A 21,516-nucleotide genomic window follows, 5' to 3' on the forward strand; every position below is an offset into this window, starting at 1 on the left:
AGCATTTGGAAAGTTTGGACCAATACTGTGAAGAAATGGTACCATTCTAACTCAAAACCACTGGCACTAAAAATAATTATTATTGTCCTGGAAAGATGAGGTGAGAAAATGAAGTTAACAGGTGAATCTACATAATTAGTTTGTTATATTTTAAGTTGAAATTTCATTATTGGAAGAAAGAAGAACATACAGTGGAAAACTTAAAAAGCTGTTTAGTGAGATATTTAGAAGGACAAGGAATCCAATTGCTCTTGGTTAGTTTAGGGGCTGTCTGCCAGCTGGTCACCTCATGCCATTAAAGATAAAATGAGGTGTAAATAAAATTGAAACAACACATATAAAGCAAATACATACAATTTAGATAAAAGGAGATAGCATAGTATAAAATGAAGAAGATGAAACAGCAAGCTAAAAATTCAGACTAGATACAGTAAAAAGATAGGACAATAAAGCAAAAAGATTAAAGAAGTTTAAAGTAAATAGGTAAATATTGACTAAAAGAGTATACTAAGAAGGTAGACTTTTAAGTTGAAGAATTCAACTAAAAGAACACCCTTTTCAAAAGGGTAGAAAAATGAAAAAGTCCTGCAGAACTCAGAGTTAACCCTTGGGGCAAATCGAGCTGTATCGATTTCCAGCAGTCACCTGCTACACATCTTCCTTCCTGAGGCTGGGCTTCACTCCGGAGGGTCACCAGTGAGTACATGGCCCCAGGCTAATGTACTCGGATGAGGAAACCCTGAGAGATTTGTCCTTTAGGAAGAAGGCTTTCATTTCCAACACCTGGGCTTCTTTACATATTTGACAAACAGTTCCAGTGGCACAATTCCAGCCAATTTTTCTACCTAGGTTCTACAGGTTAGCAAAGTCTCTCCTACACAAAATAAGGAGATGAATTCAGAATATTCAGCAGCTAATTGAATGTGGGGAAACAAAGGAATGAGAGAAACAAAGAAGGTTCCAACGTTACAACTTTTCATCCAAGGCTCTAGTAGGCACCAAAAGTCATTTTAAAATGTGAGATATTAATGGCTTCTTATTTGTGAAGCCATCAATACTGTAAGAGAGCAGCTCACAGATAAATCAGGCGGAGACAAATGAGCAAGAACCACTATTAGAGAAACATTTGTGTCTCTAGTTAATTTGATTATTGGAAAGAATCACACTTTCGACCAATATTACTAATACATCTCTTAGAGTCATTGATGAGCCAATGACTCAAAAATTCTGGTTAGTTATCAATCTTCCAGTAAGTCTGTACCTTTTATATGGGCCAAAGGAAAACCAAAGGCAGTCAATGATATGGTAGTTAGTTTGGGTTATAGCCAAGAATGTGAGGTGTGCCTTTTGAGCAGCGAGCTGGACTTGCTGCTGCTCTGCCATTTCCTAGCTGGACAATCTCCGGCAAGATACTTCAGCCTTCATGTACCTCAAGTTCTTTATCTGTCATATGGGGATAATGCCATAGGATTATTATGAAGAACAAATGCATTAATCCATGTAAAAAACTTAGCACCCTACCTAGCACATAAAATGTGCTCAGTAAATATTTGCTTTTACTAATATTCCAATAGCAATGGCTTGATGTTTGGAAAAGATGATAGGCAGAGTATCTTGAATTCTTAAAAGAAACTTTGAAATGCAGCACAGCATCTGGGTAACAACTGTGAACCTAGGACACATTATTAAAAAAATCTCAATCTTAAGATGACATTTCTAATACCAACACATAACCAATCTTAAGAAAGTTTTAACAAAATTTCAGTTAAAGATGAAGGGCACAAAAATAATGAGCTAGCATTTATCGCATACTTACTCTGAGCCAGACAACTGTTCTAAGCATTTTACATTTATGAGATTATTGACTCCTAATAATAATATTATGAGGTAGGTACTACTATAACCAACCCAGTTTTCTGATGAAAAGTAGAGTGGTTAAGTCACTTGCTTATACAGCTAATTTGTAGGGGAGCCAGGATCAAAAGCATGGGCATGAAGTGGCGGAGGCTGCTTGTTTAAAAACTAAACCCTCTTAGAGAATTATGGTCTTCTAACGAAGTAAAATGTAAATTTCTCCTCATCCCAGAAGACCACACTTATTGGGGAGATAGTCTTTCCTATAACCTGTTTTCCTTTGGGCTTCATTAGTTGAAACTCTGTTTCCATGAGCTTTACTGATGGGACCCTTGGTTTCTTTCTTCCTCTCCCATTCTTGCACTCTTCTTGGGCTGCATGCCAGTCACAGGTGCAGTGAGTACCTAAGGGAGAGAGAAGGCTAAACCTGGATTAAGATCTACATACCAAAAAAGTGACCATCTTTATTTCAAAGCCTGTTAGGTTGAAGCTGTCGTTTACCTTTGAAATGTATTTATATTTGAAATGTAATTGCATGTAATGGATAGATAGATGATAGATAGATGATAGGGATTTATTACTATTCCCAGAAAATTACTATTCCCAGAAATCAACACCATTCCATTTAGAATACATACTATGTTATCAATATTGTTCAAAAACAAATTCTGAGTGGTCAGCCACAGACTGAACTTGAGATTTCTTTCTTCTCTTTTTGACATTTTGAATAGTTGAACCCATTTGCTTTTCAGCCATCCTTAGCCTCTCCTGCCATCCCATTCTGTAGGCATAAAACTATAAAGTAAAACTCTCTGGTACAAAACACAGGGGAGATAATGGCTTCAGGTTGAGCAAAGAGCTATCAGTAAGATACCTTTAAGAAATGTAAAGAAAAACTGGATAAGCAGAGAATATGCCAATTTGGAATTAGATAATGGTGACTACATCACACAGATGGACTGTAGCACAGAAATAGCAACAGAATATTGTAATTACCATCCCATACATTGATTTATGGTGTCAGGGTTCCAGGGGCCACATAGAACTAGTATCCCAAAGGCATAATGCAGCACTACCTAATCAATTCATAGGTGACGCCCCTGGCATCCGTCAATGAAGGTTAGTAGTCATTTTTAATTCAATGTGAAAGAAGAGCTTTTAAGGAAGCCCTTTAATCAAATGTAATTCTTCTGGAGGGTGATGGAGGACCCATTTAGCCATGCCTATGTGAAGTAATATAAAGTAAGCCTAAGTAGGGTTGACCTTGGGGCATCTTATTTACCAAGTCAAATTTAGTTGATCTTATGCTTAGTTCAAAAAGGCATATGAGCAATGTCTTTCCTTTACTTACCTAACCTGATCCTGGCCCATTGCAATGACCAAAGAGATCCCTGTGGTTTGCCTTTCTGCACTCTACCTTATAGTTACAAAGAGAAGCACAATTATTCTGACTGACAACATGTATCATTTTCTTTCTGATTCACTGTGATAAAAATAAGCTTGAACAATAGAAAAAACAACAACACTCAGCAAAACTACTGTTAATACTTTGATATCTGGCCTTCTTTTTTCTTGGCCTTTATGTAGATTGATAATAATTTGAGCTTTCCTTTCCTGTGCTTTCTTATTTTTCAGCCTTCCCTTAATTAGAGAAATCCACATAGCCTCCATTAGAATTGGGGTTCTTACAGCAGGAAGGGAAAGACACAGTCAACTAGCAAACTTTAGTCTGCTTGACCTATAAAACATGCAGTTAGAATGAAAGCAGAAGACCTGAGGGGAGCCAGGCATAGAGTTTATGACAAGATGATAGACTGAGGAGAGAATAGGTCTGAGTTACCCACCCCTTGGGAGACTCGGTCACTCGAGAGTGGGGCAGACATGAATTGGGACAAGTCATGGGTGGGATGGGATGGTGAGCAGATGACTGGATTGGAGGGACCATGTGCAGGGCAGTCATGTGAGGATCAAGGGACTACTGGGAACCATCCTGTCCCAGCACCTCTGAGAAGCTGAGCCAATGTCTGCAGACCTCCTGAGCCATCAAGTCATTGTTTTTGACCTCTGTGCTGATGAGACCTGTTAGCCAGTTTTGAAATTATTGAGAGAGCAGGTCTTTCAATCATACCAGAGAGCAGACTAGCTAGCCAACAGTATCCCCAAAAGTAAATGGAAAGCCTGCATTGTCAACCCCAAGACAAGGGTGCATAACTTTCATTTTCATATTTGGTTGTGGATTTTGTTCGGCTACCTAGATGTCTTTGTTGTTCCTGTGAAAAGGCTTTAATCTCCTTTGAGTTCCTAAGAAAAATAAATCCTAAGTAGTCTCTTTCTAGCTGAGGTATTTTGAAATGTATGTATATTCCTTATTTAAACCTAAGATCACTGGATTATGACTTTAATTAACACGAGAAAGATGACTCAGAATTTCACAGCTTTTTGCCACCATGATCATATTCTGCTCAGCATATTATTCTGAGAGCTGCAAAAAAGAATTTGAACATGTTTGACATATGATAACAAACACTGGGCTGGCAGACATATAGTAAAAGATATGTATGGGTACATATGGAGAGAATCAATGGCATCATTTGTTCAGCTCCAAACCTCTTGGGAGCAGTCAGTTCTCCTTCAAGCTCAGGCACATTGGTGCTCCATGTGAGGAAAAAAGAGCTTCCTCCATCCTCATCCACATTGCTGTGGCAGTCACATCCATCATCTCCAATATGTGTCCCTGCAGGATGCCCATGGGAGTGGAGGGGACTGTCACATTGCTACTCTGCTGCTTCCCAGAGGGCTGGGCTGGCAACGGGTTGCTACCTAAGCATGAGAGAGCTTGCCTCTGGGGAGGTAAACACACTTATGCTCTAGTTTGAAAAAGCGAGAACCAGATTTTATTTTTTTGATATGTACTGGGAAATAAATACTACTATTTCTATTCTATCAATGACGGAGTAATAGCATCAGGTTTTCCAACTTGCCCATACAGAGCATTAGAGTCTGAACTCAGAAATGCCCAAAGCCTGGTTTCTGGTGCACATGTTGGGGCCTCCTGCCAGTTAGGTCCATGGTCACCCTCATTTATGTCCTTCTTTCACATTCCATTTCTTTGTAACCCTTGTACGTGGCAGCTGCTTTATGAATTTGCATTGACTACATAATAAATCAGAGTGTGGCCCTGAACACGCAGCTGTCTCTCTGAGACTTTTTTCCCCATCAGTAAATGAGGGGTTGGACTAGATAATTTTTAAGTTGCCTTCAAGCCCCAGAATCTCCTAAGGTTACGCCAGCAGCATTTTACCCGAATGACCTGGTTTTCTGTCTGAGCTGCTCTTTCCTGGACCAGCTAGGAGGGTACCCTTAGGTCCCTGGAAGGTTCATGAACCCCCAAACCTGGGACTTCAACTATAATATTATGCGTCCAAAGAAAGCATTTGCCAACTGAAGGAGGGGAGCAGTGCAGGACAAGGAAGCGTGAGAGCAATTATGGCACTATGAACTAGGCCAGAGTGGAGGAGAGAAGCTCTGGTTCACGGGAGCAATGCAGTCATGAGGGATTGCTGTGGGTCAGGGTGCTTTCTCAAGGCTCTCTCTGGCTTACACAAAATAGCCACTTCCTTGGGCACTCATTCTCTATTTTTCCAATGTCCAGTTCTTATGACATTTATGTGACTTCCCAATACCAAGAAACAGGGTAGGTTGCTCTAATCAATGGAAAAGTATATTTTATGTTATCTGTTAATTAATTAGCATTCTGATTTAAACCCTGTGGTAGGCCGAATTATGGCCCCCAAGGATATCCAGGCCCTGATCCCCAGAACCTATGAATGTTACCTTATATGGAAGAAGTAGCTTGAAGATGTGACTAAGCTAAGGAGAGTGAGATGGGGATATTATCCTTCATTATCCAGGTGGAACCTAAATGTAATTACAAATGTAGTTACAAGAGGGAAATGGGGAGAGATTTGACACAAAAGAATAAGGCAATGTGATGACAGAAACAAGACGCTATGCTGCTGGCTTCAAAGACAGAGGAAAAGGACCGTGAGCCATAGAGGACCATGAATGCCAGCATCAGCCTCTGGAAGCTGGAAGAGACAGAGAATGGATTCTCCCCCTGGATCCTCCAGACAGAACCAGTCTTGATTAAACCTTGACTTTGACCCAGTGAAACTGATTTAGGGCTTCTAGAACTGTAAGAGAATACATTTGTGTTGTTTTAAGCCACTACATTTGTGGTAATTTGTTACAGCAGCAATAAGAAACTAATATACACCACCTTGTAATGTTAGTACTAGTGGTCCCTGGTCTTATAGTCTAATTGCTTTTAGCTAGCCTAAAAAATAAAACCCAAAAATCTAGTTTCTGGATATGCAGACCCTTGACCACACATAGCAAAAACCTTCTAAGAAACCCTGTTCACCTCAGGCAGCACCTTCCACTTTGATTCCCACCACCATTCAGACTGCAAAAGGATATGGTTTTCCCCACTATGGGGCCTCTGAAATAGACATTGGTTGGTTGATTTTGCATGTAACTATAAGGAATCTAATAGGGATTAACAAAAATAAGACAAAAGAAAGTACCAAGTTTACATATTGGTAAGAGGTGCACCTACTCTCATTCAGATGCAGCTGTTCTCCCTCACTTCCTCATTACTGATGCCCTTAAATCTTCTATAGGCATCAGTGCCACCCAGCCCTGCCTGGACTGCCTGCTAGACTGGTATTTCTCAAACTTTAATATGCATAATATGCATAGGAATCACCTGGGGATCTTGTTAAAATACAAATTCTGATTCAATAGGTCTGAGGTAGGACCCAAATTCAAAATTCTAATAAGCTCCCAAGTGATGCAAGTGTTGCTGGTCTGCAGACCACACTTTAAGTAGTGAGGTGCTAAACCACATTCTGGAAGTTTGGGCCTAAGGTAGATTCACACTGGCACTATCAATAACAAAGTCTTGTGGAATTTTCAAAACCTTGCAGAATTGGTTTTGAAATACCTTCTCTAGATGGGGTGCTCTAGCACACTCTCCCGGTCCTGGCCTATGCCTTTGGTAGTTCCTGTATGCCCTCCATCTGCATAACACCCCTTGGCCCCGTCCTGGCCTTCTAAAGAGTCTTTCCTTGTGGAGTAGGCACTAACCTTGCAGGAATCTCTTCTGCCCTTCCTAAAAGTCAGGACTTCTCCAGTTCCCTGGAATCTTACCTAAAATGTTCTGCTCTATCCTGTTCACATGCATCCCTAAGTTAAGACTTGCTCAGCCCTTAGATAAAGCATGTTTCTCTTGATTTGGGTTTATATCTAGGCCTAGACTCACTAGGGTCATGGCTCTCACAAGCAGTCATGGGTCCACCATCACCCCACAAGCTGGCTCTCCTTTGCAGGCTCCCCGCAATATCTGAGCCTATTTTCATCTCTTCCTGTTTTAAAATTGCTACTCCCTGTGGCATCGCCTATTGATTCCAGTTTCTCGTCTGAGTAATGACTCTGGCTTTGGTTGATTTAAGGAGCACAGACTCTGGCATACCCTGTGCTTCATGAAGGATCCAATATTTCCTCCTCCACCTGCTACAGGTTCTTCCGCTCCTCCTGCTTCCTCCGTCCTCTATCAGAGGGCTTCTCAGCTCTCTGCTGCCCTCTCCTGGTCTCCTATGGCACTATGCTGACATCAGTTGAGCACCAAAAATAATTCCACAGCGTTACACACAGACCCTGAATGATCTAAGAGCCCTAGAAAGTGGATCAAACTAGTAAGATGAACTGGACATCTACTACCTTTATCAGTATTTTTTTAAATAAGGATTTCAACAGAGATATGGAAAGAGAACATCCCTAATATTCATTGCTAACAGAATGAAAATCAAAAGAACAAGAAGCATAGAAAGGGGAAACTGCCTCCACAAATACTAGCAAACAGAATCCAACAGCACATTAAAAGGATCATACACCATGATCAAATAGGGTTTATCCCAGGAATGCAAGGATTCTTCAATATATGCAAATCAATCAACGTGATACATCATATTAACAAACTGAAGAAGAAAAACCATATGATCGTCTCAATAGATGCAGAAAAAGCTTTCGTCAAAATTCAACACCCATTTATGATAAAAACCCTCCAGAAAGTAGGCATAGAGGGAACTTACCTCAACATAATAAAGGCCATATATGACAAACCCACAGCCAACATCATTGTCAATGGTGAAAAACTGAAACCATTTCCGCTAAGATCAGGAACAAGACAAGGCTGCCCACTCTCTCCACTACTATTCAACATAGTTTTGGAAGTTTTAGCCACGGCAATCAGAGAAGAAAAAGAAATAAAGGGAATCCAAATCGGAAAAGAAGAAATAAAGCTGTCACTGTTTGCAGATGTCATGATACTATACATACAGTATGCTAAAGATGCTACCAGAAAACTACTAGAGCTAATCAATGAATTTGGTAAAGTAGCAGGATATAAAACTAATGCACAGAAATCTCTTGCATTCCTATGCACTAATGATGAAAAATCTGAAAGAGAAATTAAGGAAACACACCCATTTACCATTGCAACAAAAAGAATAAAATACCTAGGAATAAACCTACCTAAGGAGACAAAAGACCTGTATGCAGAAAACTATAAGACACTGATGAAAGAAATTAAAGATGTTACAGGGGCTTCCCTGGTGGTGCAGTGGTTGAGAGTCCGCCTGCCGATGCAGGGGACACGGGTTCGCGCCCCGGTCCAGGAAGATCCCACATGCCGCAGAGCGGTTAGGCCTGTGAGCCATGGCTGCTGAGCCTGCGCGTCCGGAACCTGTGCTCCGCAACAGGAGAGGCCACAACAGTGAGAGGCCCGCATACTGCAAAAAAAAAAAAAAAAAAGATGATACAAACAGATGGAGAGATATACCATGTCCTTGGATTGAGAGAATCAACATTGTGAAAATGACTATACTACCCAAAGCAATCTACAGATTTAATGAAATCCCTATCAAACTACCACTGGCATTTTTTACAGAACTAGAACAAAAAATTTCGCAATTTGTATGGAAACACAAAAGACCCTGAATAGCCAAAGCAATCTTGAGAAAGAAAAACAGAGCTGGAGGAATCAGGCTCCCTGACTTCAAACTATACTACAAAGCTTCAGTAATCAAGACAGTATGGTACTGGCACAAAAACAGAAATATAGATCAATGGAACAGGATAGAAATCCCAGAGATAAACCCACACACATATGGTCACCTTATCTTTGATAAAGGAGGCAAGAATATACAATGGAGAAAAGACAGCCTCTTCAATAAGTGGTGCTGGGAAAACTGGACAGCTACATGTAAAAGAATGATATTAGAACATTCCTTAACACCATACACAAAAATAAACTCAAAATGGATTAAAGACCTAAATGTAAGGCCAGACACTATAAAACTCTTAGAGGAAAACATAGGCAGAACACTCTATGACATACATCACAGCAAGCTCTTTTTTGAGACACCTCCTAGAGAAATGGAAATAAAAACAAAAATAAACAAGTGGGACATAATGAAACTTAAAAGCTTTTGCACAGCAAAGGAAACCATAAACAAGATGAAAAGACAGCCCTCAGAATGGGAGCAAATATTTGCAAATGAAGCAACTGACAAAGGATTAATCTCCAAAGTATACAGGCAGCACATGCAGCTCAATATCTAAAAAACTAACAACCCAATCCAAAAACGGGCAGAAGAACTAAATAGTCATTTCTCCAAAGAAGATACATAGATTGCCAACAAACACATGAAAGGATTCTCAACATCACTAATCATTAGAGAAATGCAAATCAAAACTACAATGAGGTATCACCTCACACCAGTCAGAATGGCCATCATCAAAAAATCTACAAACTGTAAATGCTGGAGAGGTTGTGGAGAAAAGGGAACCCTCTTGCACTGTTGGTGGGAATGTAAATTGATACAGCCACTATGGAGAACAGTATGGAGGTTCCTTAGAAAACTAAAAATAGAACTACTGTACGACCCAGCAATCCCACTACTGGGCATATACCTGAAAAAAACCATATTTCAAAAAGATTCATGTACCACAATGTTCATTGCAGCTCTAATTACAATAGCCAGGACATGGAAGCGACCTACATGTCCATCGAGTGATGAATGGATAAAGAAGATGTGGCACATATATACAATGGAATATTACTCAGCCATAAAAAGAACAAAATTGAGTTATTTGTAGTGAGGTGGATGGACCTAGAGACTGTCATACAGAGTGAAGTAAGTCAGAAAGAAAAAATCAAATACCATTTGCTAACATATATATGGAATCTAAAAAAAAAATGGTTCTGAAGAACCTAGGGATTCAGATGCAGACGTAGAGAAGGGACTTGAGGAGACGGGGAGGGGAAGGGTATGCTGGGATGAAGTGAGAGAGTGGCATGGACATATATACACTACCAAGTGTAAAATAGCTAGCTAGTGGGAAGCAGCCGCATAGCACAGGGAAATCAGCTCAGTGCTTTGTGTCCACCTAGAGGGGTGGGATAGGGAGGGTGGGAGGGAGGGAGATGCAAGAGGGAAGAGATATGGGAACATACGTATATGCATAACTGATTCACTTTGTTATACTGCAGAAACTAACACACCGTTGTAAAAGCAATTATACTCCAATAAAGATGTTAAAAAAAATAAAGTTAGTTGAAGAGGAAAAAAAAAAGGGGGGGTGGGAAACTTTGGAGCATATTTAAAGAAGAAAGACAACCCCAGTTTGGCTATACCTGTGGCTCCCAGTCCTAGCTGGAAGGATATCAAGACATATTGTTTTCTGGGTGCCACTGCAATCCAACTAAATAAGAATCTCTGAAGGTGGTTCTGATTACTTATACTTCCTTCCCGGGTGATTTCAATGAATATTAAAAGTGCCTTGGTTAGACTGTAAAGTGTAAGAGAGTTGTGGACTAAAACCAGGGTCTTACTGGGGAAAATATTAAATGAGATATTTGTGATTTGTAGAGAATTATTGAATCTCTTTTAAGGAGCTGTCCCCAGCAGAGCCCATGCAGGAGTATATACCTTCAGTTTCCAGACTAGTTCCTGAACCTTCCAACTGGATGTTGTTCTCAAGCCTGACCCTGTATCTCTGTACTTGCTCAACCTTCCACCACATTATGTGACCCACAAGGAGGATAAACATCCCTTTAGGGGCTGCCCCTCCATCTCAGCAGTGTGGTCTCAGACCCCTACAGCTTCATGCTGTACAAGTAGCACGCCTCTCCCCGCAGCCAGTGTGCCCTGCTCTGTGGGCAGACTCAGATGGTGAAAGGTTGGGGTGAGAGAGACAAGTGGAGTTAAACTAACGAGCAACACAACGGGGCTCTGTGAACTATTGTAACCACTAATGTTGTCCCCATAACATTATGATTCCATAAAGGCGATTGTCTCTCACCTCTGCCATGATCTTTCCCATCTTTCCTTTCTATCTTACGCAATATAATCATCACACTTGCCCAAAAGACTTTCCTGACCACCCCACCTCTTGCTCAAAGTCCCCTAGTGCTGCTATCATGTACCATTATTTTGCATTTAACGTGCTATAATTTTCTTTCCTTCAAGGTGCGTACGTTCTCTATCTTACTTACCATTTTGTATGTTTAGCTGTTATATTGCAAGGTTATCTCATCTTTTTTTTTTTTTTTTTTTTGCTGTACACAAGCCTCTCACTGCTGTGGCCTCTCCCATTGCAGAGCACAGGCTCCGGACACGCAGGCTCAGCGGCCATGGCTCACGGGCCCAGCCGCTCCGCGGCATGTGGGATCTTCCCGGACCGGGGCACGAACCCGTATCCCCTGCATCAGCAGGCGGACTCTCAACCACTGTGCCACCAGGGAAGCCCAGGTTATCTCATCTTTACACTTCTTTATTACACTGGGAATGCATAGCAGGCTGCCTTGCACATAGTGGATGTTCAGTTGTAATTTGCTGATTGGATTTCCTCCAAGCATCACTGGCTCAGTCCATGGACATAAAATCTAAACCCTGCTAAGCATCATTCTGGGGGACTTGATTTCCCCCCCCTGATTTACCAGGGCTTATTCAGTCTCCCTTTACTCTTCAGAAGCCAGACTCCACGTTTCTTACCTCCTTCAGCACACACAATCATTTCAATTATCTGACCAACCTCAGTCTACCTTTTCTCCTTCCCTGTATTTACTCTGCTTAGCTAGATCACTGGCAAATTCAAATTTGCATCTTTAATCAGCATTGCATTGGATTTTTACTCTATTATTAGAGTTCCTTTTACATTTAAGCTACTACTTGGTGTATGGTGACAGCGTAAATGTAAATAAGAAGGTAATTTGCTTTTCTTCATCTTTAAAAAACATCCCTGGGCTTCCCTGGTGGCACAGTGGTTGAGAGTCCGCCTGCCGATTCGGGGGACGCGGGTTTGTGCCCCGGTCCGGGAAGATCCCACGTGCCGCAGAGCGGCTGGGCCCGTGAGCCATGGCCACTGAGCCTGCGCGTCCGGAGCCTGTGCTCCGCAACGGGAGAGGCCGCAGCAGCCAGAGGCCCGCGTACCGCAAAAAAAAAAAAAAAAAAACCCTAAGCCTTAGAGAATCTTATACGAAGCAATATTGCTTTTTCTTCCTTACATAGAAACGTTACCATTTATTTTTAAGGTGAAAACAAAGGCTCTCCTAGGGTAAAACCCTCCTTATTCTAAGCCCCTTCTAGAAACAAGCATCATTTAAATTCAGTTACAGCTTTTGCCCAGTGTACATTTCCAGAGGGAAGGGAAGCTGTGCACTTAATTTGCTCTGTGCCTCTCAGCTCCGTGATGCTCTTCCCCTGTAATTCTTGTCCATCATAATATGTCCTTGACCCTGGAATAGGGTGTCTACTTTCTCTCTACGTGGATAAATCTGATCTTGGCTAAGCTGCTCAACTCTGGGAAGACCCGAGCTCTGTGATGGTTACATGGAGCTGATATACCTTCCAGCTTTCTGTTACAATCTTACTTCCTGGAAGGAACGGCACCAAGAAACGGAGGAGAGCCTTAAACAAGCTTTATTTGGGAACGCTCTGGGGCGAGGTTCATTGGTCCGAGAGAAAGGGGCCAGAGAAGTCGCGCCCGGGCGAGGGTTTGGGCAGAATTTATAGGGGAAGAGGGGAAAGGGGTGTGGCATATCCGGGAGGGCGCAGGGTATTCCTTATTTGGTGATCTTTTCGGGTATCGTGGCAATATCTGGTGCTGGTCGCATCAGTCTTGGGACCGTTTGTCCCACCCCTCGAAAGGCGGGAAGGCTGGGCCGGGTGGAAAGTCCCCAGGTCAGTTTCTGGAACTGGGTGGTCCGGAAGGTTTCGGTCTGATGCAACCTGTGAGTCTGATTGCGTTCCCCTGCCTTGGGCCAGTTGGCCTTACACTTCCTATGCATCAGGGTTCCCCCATCCCAAGTGTCAGGCTTCCCCTATCATCCAAGTGAACGGCACAACCAAGTGAACATCCTTAACCGTCCCCTGATTTAGACTCTTTGTTGCCCTCTTCCGATGTCCTCTGACACTGACACACCACACCAGGAACACTAGAAGTGAGCCTTCATCTCTCTCCTCTCTGCTTTCCCACTCCCAAGTCTGACAGCCCCTGAATAATCTTAAAATGAACCTGGGAATTTGATCATCTGAAATGGAATACAAATTATCTCTTCTCCTCAAATTAACTGAAAATGTAAAGTGACCCCAAACCATAAACATAAAGGCAATGGGATACCCAACAATGTGAGAAATGGATAAAGGTCCGCAGGAAGTGCCTCTGCAGGGCAGCTGAGCGAGGAGACGAATTCTAAGGCACAGGCTCCACCAGCTCTGCCAGCAACTCGTGTTATTTCCTTATGCCAGGTTATTTAGACACCAAGGCTCCATTTTTCACATCCACAAAGTAAGCATAATTATACCTCTAGACTATTTTAGTAAGCACGTAACAAAAATAATTAGCACTCATATTGTGCCAGGCGCTGTGCTGAATGTCACATATATGTCACCTTTTAATTCTCTTAATACCCACAGGAGATAGACACTATCCTAGCCCAGGTTTACAGATGGAAAAATTGATATGATGGCTATGGGGGCACTTTTTAAAATATTGCAGTGTGCTGTACTTGACTGAGATATTGACTTAGAATAATAGAAATTGAAGCCAAGGAAAATAACCACGTGTTGAATATGTTACAGGAAAAATAAAAAGAATGCAGCAAACAGGGCCAGGACTGGAGCCAGAAGGTCCTGAGGGGTGTGGGGAGGAAAGTGCTGGACAGTTGGGGCAAACTGAAGCTCAGGAGAGGAAGCTGTGGGAGTCTTGGAGGGAAGGGCACGGATGTAGTGCTGAAGACACAGCTGTAGGCTCAGGCTTCCTATATTTCGGTCTGATTTTGGCCAATTATGAGCTGCCTCAGGCGCTTAACCTTTATAAAATGAAGACAGTAACAAAGCCTACCTCGATGGATTATTATAGATAAAACACTTAGCAGAATGCCTGGTATACAGTCAGTGCTCAATACGTGCCAGCTATATTAATGACTTAACCACTTGTGAATCTGCACAGGTTTTCTCTCAGCAGGGAAGATCAAATGTCACAGCACCAGCAAATCATTTAACATGTAGATAACACTGGGATGACATTTTTAAGAAACCAAAGGAAATAGTCTGAGAGAAGCGCAGGTCAGAGTTCCGGGGGTGTAGGATGACATATTCATAGACACTTGCAGGTGGCCCCACGGGTGACCTTGGACAAAAGGAAAGTCCAAAGGAAAGAAAAGGGGAAAACTGCAGTTTCCTTTCTTTTCTGTCCTTTTCACACACACACACACACACACACACACACACACACACACACGATGGCATAGACTTTCTCCTACAACTGAACAGATTTGCTTCCCACCTCCTCCTTTGGGCTCTCTTCACATGCTAGACAGTGCTCTAACCTTTGACTGTACCTCAGAACCTGCCTAAGGTATCAAACAGCTAATAAACAACAGGTAAGGCCACCTTACTGGTGAACACGAGAGTGAATCAGCAGTTGCAACAGTGCATAGCACTGGATGGGAACCATCTGTCTAGCAGGTAGGGTTTAATGGGACTGATTCTTAAAGCAAAATTTAGCATGCATCTTATGGCCCAGAGCTGGCTAGCTCCCCCTGCTTTTTTTTTTTTTTTTTAATTTATTTTTGGCTGTGTTGGATCTTCGTTTCTGTGTGAGGGCTTTCTCTAGTTGTGGCAAGCGGGGGCCACTTTTCATCACGGTGCGCGGGCCTCTCTCTATCGCGGCCTCTCTTGTTGCGGAGCACAGGCTCCAGACACGCAGGCTCAGTAGTTGTGGCTCATGGTCCTAGTTGCTCCGCGGCATGTGGGATCTTCCCAGACCAGGGCTCGAACCCGTGTCCCCTGCATTAGCAGGCAGATTCTCAACCACTGCGCCACCAGGGAAGCCCTCCCCCTGCTTTTTACTTCAGAACAGGGACAGACACTATAACTATTTGAAGATTTCTTGAAGATTAACTTTGGTTATTTTTGTTACTCCCTAGCTGTTTTTCGTAGTGTTTCACAAAAAACTCCTTAAAAAGAAAAGGAATAGTATGTTTATTGCAAACATATAAAGGAAGAGCGAGGAGAGTGGTACATTTTTAAATCTACTTTACACACTGTCTGCTCCAAAACGGAATTCCTTAGAAAACATCTAGTGTCACGAACCAAAGAGTGTTGGTGGCCCTGTCTGAGGACTTAACTTACCTGAGGAAGAAAGCAAAGGTGGGTGTAAGGGACAAGGGAGAAACTTCTCTGTATGTGAACAGGGAAGATGGAGTTAGCTGAACTTTCTGTGGCCATAAACCAAACCATACACCAGATTGGGCTGTCTCTATTTTTCCTGCCTACTTTATTTTTTCAACTTCCAGATGGACAGGCACTGAAGTCTTGAGGAAATAGTTTCTCTTCACTCCAGATCTCTGCTGGGCTGAAGCTGTACAGAAAGCTTGAAATTTGCATCTCTATCACTCTTCTCTGATGCCTTCTTCAAAAACCCTTGGAATCATTGCCTCTAGCTGACTTCTTACATTTCAGTTGGAACTTCATTTTAGAAAAGACCATCACTTCTCATGAATATCAGAGTTTGTTCTTTCTGTGTGTGTGCTCTTTTTTGACCTTCCCTGGCTGAACAACCTGTAGTTGACAGAAAGACTTCATTTTCCCTCCAGCTAAGTTAAATCATTAGCAGTAACTTCAAATTTAGAAAACCCCAATCCCTTACAATTTTTCAAATGATTGATTTTTCTGAGTGTTCTGAGTAAATCATTTTGTAAAGTCACTCAAGTTATGTTAATTCAAAACTGTTTCCTCTGGCTTTGTAGTTTTTAAACTATGTTGGACTAAACATATACCTCCAGGAATAGTAATGTCTTAAATATTAAGAGCAATTGTCTACTTCATGTACGGGGAGAGCCCTGAGCCAGGTCTTTGCCTCTCTGACTTTCCTCCCAGAGGCCCAGAGACTGCCTTTATTCTTTTTTTTTTTTTTCCCACACACAAACACTGTATTTTATTTTTACAAGAGATAAATAAACTGACACCAAGCATTGTGAATGGATGACCACAACAAAAGCAACAATGATTGCAATTACCAAACATGAAATACACCCATACTATGTCATAATATTGACATTCAGCCCAGGAATCCTCCACTGTAACAGCTCCTTTACTTTGCAGTGAAAATTGATTTGCATATTTTTTGCCTCTGAGTCCTTGTGGGATTTTTTTTTTTATTCAAACAGAAAATCACAAGAATTATAATCATCCTCATCAGTTCACTCAGTCCCATGTAATTAATTATTTTTTTTCATCTTGATCTTTTGTTAGTACTTTTATGAATTCATCGGTTTTCCTTTAGAGTTCTGAAAATGCTTATTTATTCAGTTCAGCAGTATAGTCAGTTACCAGAAACCTGTACTTGTCAGAGTCTTTTCCATGAATTCCTTGAAGATGAAACCCTTTTATAGGAACATATTTGCAAAAGCATCAGAGTACACCCAGAACTGTCTGTAAATAACAAAAGACTTAAAAATGACCACGGATAAAGATTTGATGAATGTTCATAATAATGCAATTGACAAGGAAATTTAGTTATTTCTGAGATATACATTTTAAAGTAATAACTAGAATTATGACTTATAACATTATACCAGAACATATAAGATTTTTAGAAATTTCATGTAATGTCTGAAACATTTATATTAACATATTTACATACAAATAACCCAAAGAAAGTTTAGTATTAGTTGTTTGTTTGTGTGTTTTATACTGCAGGTTCTTACTAGTCATCAATTTTATACACATCAGCGTATACATGTCAATCCCAATCGCCCAATTCAGCAACTACCATCCCCACCGCACCGCGGTTTTTTAGCCAGACTCATAAAAAAAAAGAGGGAGAGGACTCAAATCAATAAAATTAGAAATGAAATAGGAGAAGTTACAACAGACACCGCAGAAATACAAATCATCCTGAGAGACTACTACAAGCAACTCTATGCCAATAAAATAGACAACCTGGAAGAAATGGACAAATTCTTAGAAATGTATGACCTTCTAAGACTGAACCAGGAAGAAACAGAAAATATGAACACACCAGTAACAAGTAATGAAATTGAAACTGTGATAAAAATCTTCCAACAAAAGTCCAGGACCAGGTGGCTTCACAGGTGAATTCTCTCAAACATTTAGGGAAGAGCTAATGCCCATCCTTATCAAACTCTTCCAAAAAATTGCAGAGGAAGGAAAACTCCCAAACAAATTCTATGAGGCCACCATCACCCTGATACCAAAACCAGACAAAGATACTACAAAAAAAAAGGAAAATTACAGACCAATATCACTGATGAATATAGAGGCAAAAACCTCAACAAAATACTAGCAAACAGAATCCAACAACACATTAAAAGGTTCATACACCATGATCAAGTGGGATTTATCCCAGAGATGTAAGGATTCTTCAATATATGCAAATCAATCAATGTGATACACCATATTAACAAATTAAAGAGTAAAAAACATATGATCATATCAGTAGATGCAGAAAATGCTTTTGACAAAATGCCACACCCATTTATGATAAAAACTCTATAGAAAGTGGGCATAGAGGGAGCCTACTTCAACATAATAAAGGCCATATATGAGAAACCCACAGCAAACATCATTCTCAATGGTGAAAAACTGAAAGCATTTCCTCTAAGATCAGGAACAAGACAAGGATGTCTACTCTCACCACTATTACTCAATATAGTTTTGGAAGTCCTAGCCACAGCAATCAGAGAAGAAAAAGAAATAAAAGGAATACAAATCGGAAAAGAAGAAGTAAAACTGTCACAGTTTGCAGATGACATAATAGTATAGATACAGAATCCTAAAGATGCCACCAGAAAATTACTAGAGCTAATCAATGAATGTGGAAAGGTTGGAGGATACAAAATTAATACACAGAAATCACTTGCATTCCTATACAATACTGATGAAATATCTGAAAGAGAAATTAAGGAAACACTCCCATCTACCATTGCCACAAAAAGAATAACACACCTAGGAATAAACCTACCTAGGGAGACTAAAGACCTGTATGCAGAAAACTATAAGACACTGATGAAAGAAATTAAAGATGATACCAACAGATGGAGAGATATACCATGTTCTTGGATTGGAAGAATCAATATTGTGAAAATGACTGTACTACCCAAAGCAATCTACAGATTCAATGCAATCCCTATCAAATTACCAATGGCATTTTAAAGATCTAGGACAAAAAAATCTTAAAGTTTGTAGGAGACAAATAAAACCATGAATATCCAAAGCAGTCTTGAGGGAAAAAAATGGAGCTGGAGGAATCAGACTCCCTGACTTCAGACTATGCTACTAAGCTACAATAATCAGGACAATATGGTACTGGCACAAAAACAGAAATATAGATCAATGGAACGGGATACACAGCCCAGAGATAAACCCATGCACCAATGGCAAACTAATCTATGACAAAGGAGGCAAAGATATACAATGGAGAAAAGACAGTCTCTTCAATTAGTGGTGCTGGGAAAACTGGACAGCTACATGTAAACAAATGAAATTAGAACACTCACTAACACCATACACAAAATTAAACTCAAAATGGACTAGAGACCTAAATGTAAGACCGGACACTATAAAACTCTTAGAAGAAAACAAAGAACACTCTTTGACATAAATCACAGCAAGATCTTTTTTGATCCACCTCCTAGAATAATGGAAATAAAAACAAAAACAAACAAACGGGACCTAATGAATCTTCAAATCTTTTGTACAGCAAAGGAAACCATAAACAAGACGAGAAGACAACCCTCAGAATGGGAGAAAATATTTGCAAAAAACTATTGAACAAAGGATTAATATCCAAAATATATAAACAGCTTATGCAGCTCAATATTAAAAAAGTAAACAACCCAATCCAAAAATGGGTAGAAGACCTAAATAGACATTTCTACAAAGAAGACATACAGATGGCCAAGAAACACATGAAAAGCTGTTCAACATCACTAATTATTGGAGAAATGCAAATCAAAACTACAATGAGATATCACCTAACACCAGTCAGAATGGCCATCGTCATAAATCTACAAAAAATAAATGCTGGAGAGGGTGTGGAGAAAAGGGAACACTCTTGCACTGCTGGTGGGAATGTGAATTGATACAGCCACTATGGAGAACAGTATGGAGGTTCCTTAAAGAACTAAAAATAGAATTACCATATGACCCAGCAATCCCACTACTGGTCATATACCCTGGGAAAACCATAATTCAAAAAGACACATGCACCCCAATGTTCATTGCAGCACTATTTACAATAGCTGGCACATGAAAGAAACCTAAATGCCTATCGACAGACGAATGGATAAAGAAGATGTGGTACATATATACAATGGAATATTACTCGGCCATAAAAAGGAATGAAATTGGGTCATTTGTGGAGACTTGGATGCATCTAGAGCATGTCATACAGAGTGAAGTAAGTCAGAAAGAGAAAAGCAAATATTGTATATTAACGTATATATGTGGAACCTAGAAAATGGTACAGATGAATCAGTTTGCCGAGCAGAAATTGAGACACAGAAGTAGGGAAAAAAACCTATGGGCACAAAGGGGGGAAAGTGGAAAGGAGTGGGGATTGTGGTGTGATTAATTGGGAGATTGGGATTGACATGTATACACTGCTGTGTATAAAAAGGATAACTAATAAGAAAAAAAAAATAGCTAGTGGGAACCAGCTGCATAGCACAGGGAGATCAGCTCAGTGCTTTGTGGTCACCTAGAGGGGCGGGATCGGGAGGGTGGGAGGGGGATGCAAGAGGGAGGAGATATGGGGATATATGTATAGCTGATTCACTTTGTTACAAGGCAGAAAATAACACACCATTGTAAAGGAAATATACTCTAATAAAGGTGTTAAAATAAATAAATAAATGAATTAATGAAAAAATATAATATACAAATAAAATGTTCTCTCCGTGAATGTTAAAGCTCCTAAGGGCCAAAATTACTTGCTGTTTCAGAAACATCTTTATTAAGGCATATCTGCCATTCAATAAATTATACATATTACTCCCTAAAAAATAAAAAAACAATAGAATTAGAAATGAAAAAGAAGTAACAACTGACTCTGCAGAAATACAAAGGATCATGAGAGATTACTACAAGCAACTCTATGCCAATAAAATGAACAACTTGGAAGAAATGGACGAATTCTTAGAAAAGCACAACCTTCTGAGACTGAACCAGGAAGAAATAGAAAATATGAACAGACCAATCACAAGCACTGAAATTGAAACTCTGATTAAAAATCTTCCAACCAACAAAAGCCCAGGACCGGATGGCTTCACAGGCGAATTCTATCAAACACTTAGAGAAGAGCTAACACCTATCCTTCTCAAACTCTTCCAAGATATAGTAGAGGGAGGAACACTCCCACACTCATTCTACGAGGCCACCATCACCCTGATACCAAAATCAGACAAAGATGTCACACAAAAAAGAAAACTACAGGCCAATATCACTGATGAATATAGATGCAAAAATCCTCAACAAAATACTAGCAAACAGAATCCAACAGCACATTAAAAGGATCATCCACCATGATCAACTGGGGTTTATCCCAGGAATGCAAGGATTCTTCAATATATTCAGATCAGTCAATGTGATAAAGCATATTAACAAATTGGGGAAAAAACATATGATCATCCCAACAGAGGCAGAAAAAGCTTTTGACAAAATTCAACACCCATTTATGATAAAATCCCTCCATAGAGTAGGCATAAAGGGAACTTACCTCAACATAATAAAGGCCATATATGATAAACCCACAGCCAACATTGTTCTCAATGGTGAAAAACTGAAACCACTGCCACTAAAATCAGGAACAAGACAAGGTTGCCCACTCTCATCACTACTATTCAACATAGTTTTGGAAGTTTTATCCACAGCAATCAGAGTAAAAGGAATAAAAGGAATCCAAATCAGAAAAAAAGAAAACTGTCACTGTTTGCAGATGACATGATACTATACATACAGTATCCTAAAGATGCTACCAGAAAACTACTAGAGCTAATCAATGAATTTGGTA

The 21,516-nt window shown here is 40.4% G+C and overlaps 1 long non-coding RNA gene across 1 annotated transcript in view; it reads right to left on the reverse strand.

Moving 5' to 3' along the window:
• Positions 1-15,026: 15,026 nt before the first annotated feature.
• LOC125963528 (uncharacterized) overlaps positions 15,027-21,516 on the reverse strand; it is a 333,066-nt gene continuing 326,576 nt past the window's right edge. Inside the window, exon 2 of the long non-coding RNA XR_007475582.1 lies at positions 15,027-15,115. This is a non-coding gene — a long non-coding RNA (uncharacterized LOC125963528). The remainder of the gene's footprint in view (positions 15,116-21,516) is intronic.

Source organism: Orcinus orca, chromosome 2 (genome assembly GCF_937001465.1).
Source record: "Orcinus orca chromosome 2, mOrcOrc1.1, whole genome shotgun sequence".
Classification (NCBI taxonomy): domain Eukaryota; kingdom Metazoa; phylum Chordata; class Mammalia; order Artiodactyla; family Delphinidae; genus Orcinus; species Orcinus orca.